At 40.2% G+C, this 8,282-nt stretch overlaps 1 pseudogene; it reads right to left on the bottom strand.

The window, feature by feature from the left end:
* Positions 1-260: 260 nt before the first annotated feature.
* LOC102441779 lies at positions 261-7,545 on the bottom strand (annotated as a pseudogene).
* Between the last annotated feature and the right edge of the window lie 737 nt (positions 7,546-8,282).

Below are 8,282 nucleotides of genomic sequence, written 5' to 3'. Positions count from 1 at the left end.
AAGAAAATTTTAGTTTTTGTGATTCTAAGCTTATTTCAAAATTAAGTTTTTTTTTCAAAATTGTTTTAAAAACTGTCACATTTATATTAATTTTGTAAACCACTTGATACTACTTATAAACTTTATCAAACACATTAAAATGTTATCCTTATAAATGAATATATTCATTTACATGTACTTCAAGTATTCTGAAATAACCCAAAAATAGAAAAAAGTGCAATATTTAATTACAGATTTAAACAGGCATAGACCACTCATGTGTTGTATATATTAAGATTTAATTCACAATGAGAGTAATTGTCACTGTTTAAAATTTATAAAATCAAAGGCAAGGTGAGTAGAAATATTGCAGAAGGTATCCTGTCCACAATGGCTTGTGAGGTATATTTTCTGTTCAGACTTGTGACAGAATGCTTTTTCATTCAAGGCTTCTCTTCTTCATTGAGTTATCAGAAGTTTTGCTCAAGTCCACCAAATTGAATGTGTTCATGAGTTGTTCATGGATTGATGGCAAATGATAAGGCAACATGAATTACTGCAAACCATGCCATATTCCTGCCAGAGAAAAGCATTTCTCTAGTGTAAACTGACATCTATTGAAGTTTTACGTTTGGGGCAGATGCTTTCAAACAATTAGAAATATTCATTTGTTCATGATCTCTGATCACATATGATGGGGTTTACTTCCCACTAAAGAATTTACTACTGTCACATTTGTAGGATTTACATCAGGATAAACTTTTCGACATATAATGTCCTAAAATGTTTTAATCAAGGCTGATTGTATTTAATTTGTTTTGTAATTTCTTGATATAAAATATGAGGTAACTGATCAAGACAGTACCACATTCTTTACAGTAACTTAATTCTTCCCCCCCCATCTCTCCTTTTGCAGTAAGTTATTCTTCATTGCATACTATTATCTTGAGACCCTAAAGTTGGAAACAGGCTTTCCCCAAAGCAAACACCTATGAAATCTCTTGTTTAAAAATGACAAGTGGTCAAAAGCTTTTCCACGATTACTGCATTCTTAGGGCCTCCCTCCTGTATGTGTTCTTTGATGAATATAAAAGTCTTGAATTTGTAGTGAAGGCTTTCCCACATTCATTACATCAATAGGGTTTCTCTCCCATGTGATTTCTCTGATGGGTAATAAGATCATTTTTGCTGAATGAGAATTTTCCACATTCAGTACATGCAAAGCAAGTATTTCCTGAGTGAAATCTCTGATGTTGTACAAAGCATATCTTCTTCGTAAAGCCTTCATCACAATTCTTGCGTGTAGGGCTTCTCTGCAGCATGAGTTTTGCTGATGTATATCTAGTATACTCTTCATAATGAAGCCTTCCTCATATGTACTGCACATACAGTTTCTCTTAAGTATGAGTTTGCTGATGTAAAGTGAGGTCAGTTATCATAGTGAAGCTTTTTCCACACAAATTACATACAAAGGGCTTCTCTCCTGTATGTTTCAGCTGATGTCTAATGAGATTTTGCTTCGCTGTGAAACCTTTCCAGCATACCCTACATATATAAGGTTTTTCTCCTGTATGAGTCCGTTGATGCACCGTCAGGTACATTTTCACTGGGAAGCCTTTTCCACATTCACTGCATACATAGGGCTTCTCTCCCGTGTGCATTCGCTGATGTACAATCAGACAACTCTTCACAGTGAAGCCTTTCCCACATTCATTGCACGCATACGGTTTATCTGAAGTATGACTTCGCTGATGTACAGTGAGATCACGCTTCATGGTGAAGCCTTTTTCACACACAACACATACATAGGGTTTCTCTCCAGTATGCGTTCGCTGATGTCCAACAAGGCCCTGCTTCAATGAGAAGCTTTTCCCACATTCACTGCATAAAAAAGGCTTTTCTCCCGTGTGCATTCGCTGATGTACAATCAGACGACTCTTCACGGTGAAGGCCTTTCCACATTCGTTGCACATATACGGTTTCTCTGAGGTATGGCTTCGCTGATGTACAGTGAGATCGCCCCTCCTGGGGAAGCTTTTTTCACACACAACGCATACATAGGGTTTCTCTCCAGTATGAATTCGCTGATGTCCCATAAGGCACTGCTTCATTGAGAAGCGTTTCCCACATTCACTGCATAAAAAAGGTTTTTCTCCCGTGTGAGTTCTCTGATGTTTAGTGAGATTAAACTTTATAGAGAAGGTTTTGCCACATAGTGTGCAGCCATAGGGTTTCTCTCCTGTATGAGTTCGCTGATGTCCTATGAGGCGGTGCTTCACTGAGAATCCTTTCCCACATTCACGGCATGTGTAAGGTTTCTCTCCTGTATGAGTTCTGTGATGCTCAATAAGATTACTCTTGTTGATAAAGCCTTTCCCACATTCACTGCACGTATAAGGTCTCTCTCCTGTGTGAGTTCGGTGATGCTCAATAAGATGACACTTCTTGGTAAAACCCCTTCCACATTCACTGCATATGTAAGGCTTCTCTCCAGTGTGAGTTCGTTGATGATAAATGAGAAGAGACTTTTTGATGAACGTTTTCCCACATTCACTACACGTATAAGGTTTCTCTTTTTCTCTTTCATGTGACTTTTCTGATGTTTATTGAACTGGGATGCCTTGAGGAAGGTTTTGTCGCATTCATTCTGTTTGAGTCCTGTATGTATTTTCTGATGTTTAGTGAGCCTGGATTTTCTGCTAAAGGCTTTCCCACACAGACTGCACCCATAGGGTTTCTCACTAGTATGAACTCTCTGATGATCAGTGAGCTGAGACGTCTTCATGAAGGCTTCCCCGCATCCAACACATACATGGGCTTTCTCTACATTGTGAGATTTCTGTGGCTGAGTGACCTGGGATTGATTATTAATGGATTTGATACTGACAGGCAACATGATCTCCGAATTAAATTGTTCATGGTTAGCATGAAGAATGGATATCCCATCTCCCTTCAACTCCACAGAATTCTTTAAGTTACAACTTCTGTTTTGGTTTTCAAAATTTAAATTTGATCTTAAAGGTTTTTCACTTGTCTCAAACATATCACAATTTTGCTTGAATAGAGAATGATCTTCACTCTGATTAACAGTATCTGCTAACATATTATGTTCACAGTCTCGGTCGACCCTCTTCTGAAGGCTTCGGATTTGCACATGATGCTGCAGAAGATCATCCACCTTCCTGAGTTCTAGGACAGAAGAGAACAGGGAATCATTCTGGAATCTCTCACAATCCTTGTTTGAAACAAAACTGTTTTGTAAAAAGCCGTCACGTGAAGTAACTATTTAGTGACAATCCTATATGATGCAAAATAAAAAATATATTTTGTCTTCATGCATAGTTCTTTTAAAAAAAAATACATTTTATTGATTTTTTACAGAGAGGAAAGGAGAGGGATAAAGAGTTAGAAACATCGATGAGAGAGAAACATCCATCAGCTGCCTCCTGCACACCTCCTACTGGGGATGTGCCCACAACCAAGGTACATGCCCTTGACCAGAATCGAACCTGGGACCTTTCAGTCCGCAGGCCGACGCTCTATCCACTGAGCCTCTCGAAATGTCCAATTCTTTAAAATATATATTTTATTGATTTTTTTACAGAGAGGAAGGGAGAGGGATAAAGAGTTAGAAACATCGATGAGAGAGAAACATCCATCAGCTGCCTCCTGCACACCTCCTACTGGGGATGTGCCCACAACCAAGGTACATGCCCTTGACCAGAATCGAACCTGGGACCTTTCAGTCTGCAGGCCGACGGTCTACCCACTGAGCCAAACCGGTTAGGGCGAAATGTCCAATTCTTGACCATGTTGCCGAATTCATGTCCCTGGACCTTCAGCAACACTCTCACGAAGTGCTTCGATGTTTTGTGTTGAACGACTTGTTGAAGGATGGCCAGAGTGTTTAAGATCACTAATTGATCCAGTCTCCCTAAATTTTTAAATTAATCTCTTCACAGTTGATGACGTTAAATCACTATTCCGACCATATTTTGCATGAAAATTTCGAACTGTAGCTGCCAAACCTTCATTATTTCTAAAATATTGCCCAACAATGAAAATGCGTTGTTCTTTCGTGTAGCGCTCCATTTTTGAAAAAATATATTTTATTGATTTTTTACAGAGAGGAAGGGAGAGGGATAGAGAGTTAGAAACATCGATCAGCTGCCTCCTGCACACCCCTCACTGGGGATGTGCCCGCAACCAAGGTACATGCCCTTGACCGGAATCGAACCTGGGACCTTTCAATCCACAGGCTGATGCTCTATCCACTGAGCCAAACCGGTTAGGACTAAATGTATACATATATATATATATATATATATATATATATATATATATATATATATAAATAATTGTAACTGTAAGTATAACACTACACTCCCCTCCCTGAGAATGCTTGCCTTCCACACCACAGGCAAAGTGGTCCATTTTAAGCATTAGTGAAATAATGCCACTCTGGCAAAAGTCCCCACTGGTTTCTCAACTCATGTGGAATGAAAGCAAGGTCTTAAATGGCCTCCCCAGGCAATGCGTGGCCAATATCTCAGAACTTCCAGCTGCCACCCCATTTTCCATTTTTCCCTCTTGCTCATGACAGCCTAGGCAGACAAATTTTCAGAATTTCCACAACCACATTCCAGGTGCAACTCTTTTAACTTCCCACCGTCTCACATTTGGAAAACTCCATAGACCTGACCTATATCCCTCATCTATGTGCTTAAAGGCACCTTACCATAGAGCCATTCCCTCCGGTAACAGCTCAGTTCCAGGATGAACACCCACTGTGTCATCAAGTGTGTTAATTTTCCTTAGAGCCATGGTTCCCTAAATATATGTTAATTACTGATTATACAGTACTTCTACTGAGAACAAAAGCCATGGGGAGAGTAGGGACAAGGTCTGTTTATTTCTATCTTTTCCTTTAGGGTTCTTAGCTTCAAAAACACTTGGCTATCAGAACGCAAGCTTTAAAAAAATAAAGCAATCACATCAATTGCAGGACACAATCACAGGTATGGAACACATTAAAGAGAGTTTAGAAAAAGGACAGAAACTTTCTGAGCAAGATAATAGCAGATCCCAGAGATCACTAAAAGAGAAACTGCAATTTCATGTGATAGGAAAGTTGGTTATCTGCAACCAAGACTCATCAGAAAATGATGGGAAAGCAATCAATTCTATTTTCACATCCTGGAAATGAATAATTGGAAAATGCAATCAAGAAACCAATCCAATTCACTACATAAGAAAAAAGAATATTGCCGAAACCGGTTTGGCTCAGTGGATAGAGCGTCGGCCTGTGGACTGAAGGGTCCCAGGTTCGATTCCGGTCAAGGGCATGTACGTTGGTTGCGGGCACATCCCCAGTAGGGGATGTGCAGGAGACAGCTGGTTGATGTTTCTCTCTTATCGATGTTTCTAACTCTCTATCCCTCTCTCTTCCTCTCTGTAAAAAAATCAATAAAATATATTTAAAAAAAAAAGAAAAAAGAAAAAAGAATATTATATATAGGAACAAATTTAAGAAAGGCCAGTGTCAAACTTTTATTCTGAAACTTATGAAATGTTGTTGGAAGAAATTAAAGACCAAATTAGATAGAAAAACAATCAATTACCCTAATTAGGATGCAGAATATGCTTAAGATAAAATTACTACCCAACTCAGATATAGATTTAATGTAATCCCTATCAAAATACTAGCTGCTTTTTTTTGCAGAAATTTACAAGCTGATTCTAATATTACAATGGAAACTAAAGGATCCAGATGTTAAAACTGTCTTGAAAGAGAAGAACAGAGTTGGAGAATTTACTCTTTGCAATTTCCAAAATTACTACAACGCTGTAGGAATCAAAGCCACAATTAAAATATATATATATAAAATGTTCCAAAATTGATTGTGGTAATAACCATCACCAACTATATAAATATACTAAAATCTAGTCACCTATATATATGTTATTTTTTTTTTCTAATTCTCACCTAAGGATATGTTTTTATTGATTTAAGAGAGAGAGAGAGAGAGAGAAAGAAATATCAATGTGAGAGAAACATCGATTGGTTGCTTCCCATTCTAAGCCCCAACCAGTGGTCTAACCCTCAACTTTTTTTGGTGTACAGGGTAATGCTCCAGTCAACTGAGCAACCCATCCAGGGCTGACTGTATATTTTAAATGGGTATATTGTATCCTATATAAATTAAATCTAAGTAAAGCCATTAAAATATGATATAAAAGCAAAAGTTTTAGGAAGGTTAATGCAGTGATAACATCTAAGAATAAAGAAAAATAAAATGGAAGTCTCTTGAAGCAGACAGAAGTTATGACCTAGTTTGGGCTGTAACTCACATAGGATGATACGGTTTTTCTTGTCATCAAATGAAGGAGTAGAGACCTTTAAGAAAGGAGCTCAGCTCAGCACATAGGGAACATGCCAGGTGATGCCAGGATGGACAGAATTACTGGTAAAAATGTCTAGTGCTGAAAGAGAAACTAGACTTAAAAAGGAATAAAGGGAAGATGATTCCTGCTCTCCCACAAAATGGGAAATCAGAGGCCAGATGCCATGACGATGAGTAAAATACTTAAAAATAAAGTGTACATTAGACAATATTGAGGGAGAAGTCGATTTGGGAGCCCATGTCACAGAACAGAAAGAGGTCACTCATGGGAATAGAGGACATTTTAAGAGAGAGGAGAACAGGGTGTGAAGAACCTTGGAGGGAGAGGAGTGAAGAACGACATGAGCCCTAACTGGTTTGGCTCAGTGGATAGAGCGTCGGCCTGCGGACTCCAGGGTCCCAGGTTCGATTCCGGCCAAGGGCATGTACCTTGGTTGCGGGCACATACCCAATAGGGAGTGTGCAGGAGGCGGCTGATCGATGTTTCTCTCTCATTGATGTTCTAACTCTCTATCCCTCTCCCTTCCTCTCTGTAAAAAATCAATAAAGTATATTGAAAAACAAAACAAAACTACAAGTATTAAAAACAAACGAAACAAAAACAAATGACATGAATGCGCCGTGAAAAGCACATGATCACGGGGACCCAGCACCTAAGGTGGGTTGGATGTTATGGAGGGAAACAGGGCACAAAGGCCCAGTCGCAAGAGAAAAGCAATGAATTCCAAGTTCCGTCTTTCCAGAGAGGCCTGGAAAGTAGGATTTCATAGCAAGAGAGGTGCTAACACAGGCAGAGACACGCTCACCGTGGACAAAAAGGAGGAAGATCTGAGAATCCCAGGGGGGAGAAAACTACATAAAAACAAGCGGAAGATAAAATAAACAGGGGTCAGAACTCAAGAGCAACAAAAGGCGTATGTTTTCCTCTAAACTTGTACAAAGAACAAGGGTTCTCATACGTGAAGGGGAGGTTTGAGTTTCCTCATTCACTGTCACGGCTCTGACGCGGCCTCTGACCGGAATGTGACTTCCCGGCCGCCCGCCTTGCTGGTTCTCACCCCCTCACCTGGAGAGACTGGAGAGTGGCGTCCACGCTGTACTGTCCACGGTTCTTCCCCTCGTTCCAGCTTGGAGAGCGCGTCTGGTTTGCTGGCTTGACACCCTGCTTGTGAACAAGGACAGAGAGTTAGACCTATTATCTCCGGCTGGGCTCCGTCAAGAAGGGAGAATGGTCCATTTCAGGGAATGGACAGGTTTCCCATATTATGTTGGGCAGGGATCTGTCAAGAAGAGAGAATGAGCCCTGGCTGTTTTAGCTCAGTGGATAGAATGTCAACATGCAGACTGTAGGGACTCGAGTTCGATTCAGGTCAAGGGCACGTACCTGGGTTAGAGGCTCCATCCTAGTCCCTTAGGCACATGAGAGAGGCAAGCAATCAATGTGTCTGTCTCACATGGATGTTTCTCTCTCTCCCCCACCTTTCCTCTCTCTCTAAAACAGGGGTCCTCCCCTGACCGGTTTGGCTCAGTGGATAGAGCATCAGCCTGCGGACTAAAGGGTTCCGGGTTCGATTCCGGCCAAGGGCACATGCCTGGGTTGAGGGCTCGATCCCCAGTAGGGGGTGTGCAGGAGGCAGCCAATCAATGATTCTCTCTCATCGATGTTTCTAGCTCTCTATCCCTCTCCTTTCCGCTCTGTAAAAAATCAATAAAATAAAATAAAAAATATAAAACAGGGGTCCTCAAACTACGGCCCGCGGGCCACATACAAATACAAATATTGTATTTGTTCTCATTTTGTTTTTTTTACTTCAAAATAAGGTATGTGCAGTGTGAATAGGAATTTGTTCATAGTTTTTTTTTAAACTATAGTCCGGCCCTCCAACGGTCTGAGGGACA

This window comes from Myotis lucifugus, unplaced genomic scaffold (assembly GCF_000147115.1).
Source record: "Myotis lucifugus unplaced genomic scaffold, Myoluc2.0 scaffold_412, whole genome shotgun sequence".
NCBI classification, from domain to species: Eukaryota; Metazoa; Chordata; class Mammalia; order Chiroptera; family Vespertilionidae; genus Myotis; species Myotis lucifugus.
The sequence above is the reverse complement of the archived record's forward strand: the minus strand, read 5'-3'. Positions and strand labels throughout refer to the sequence as shown.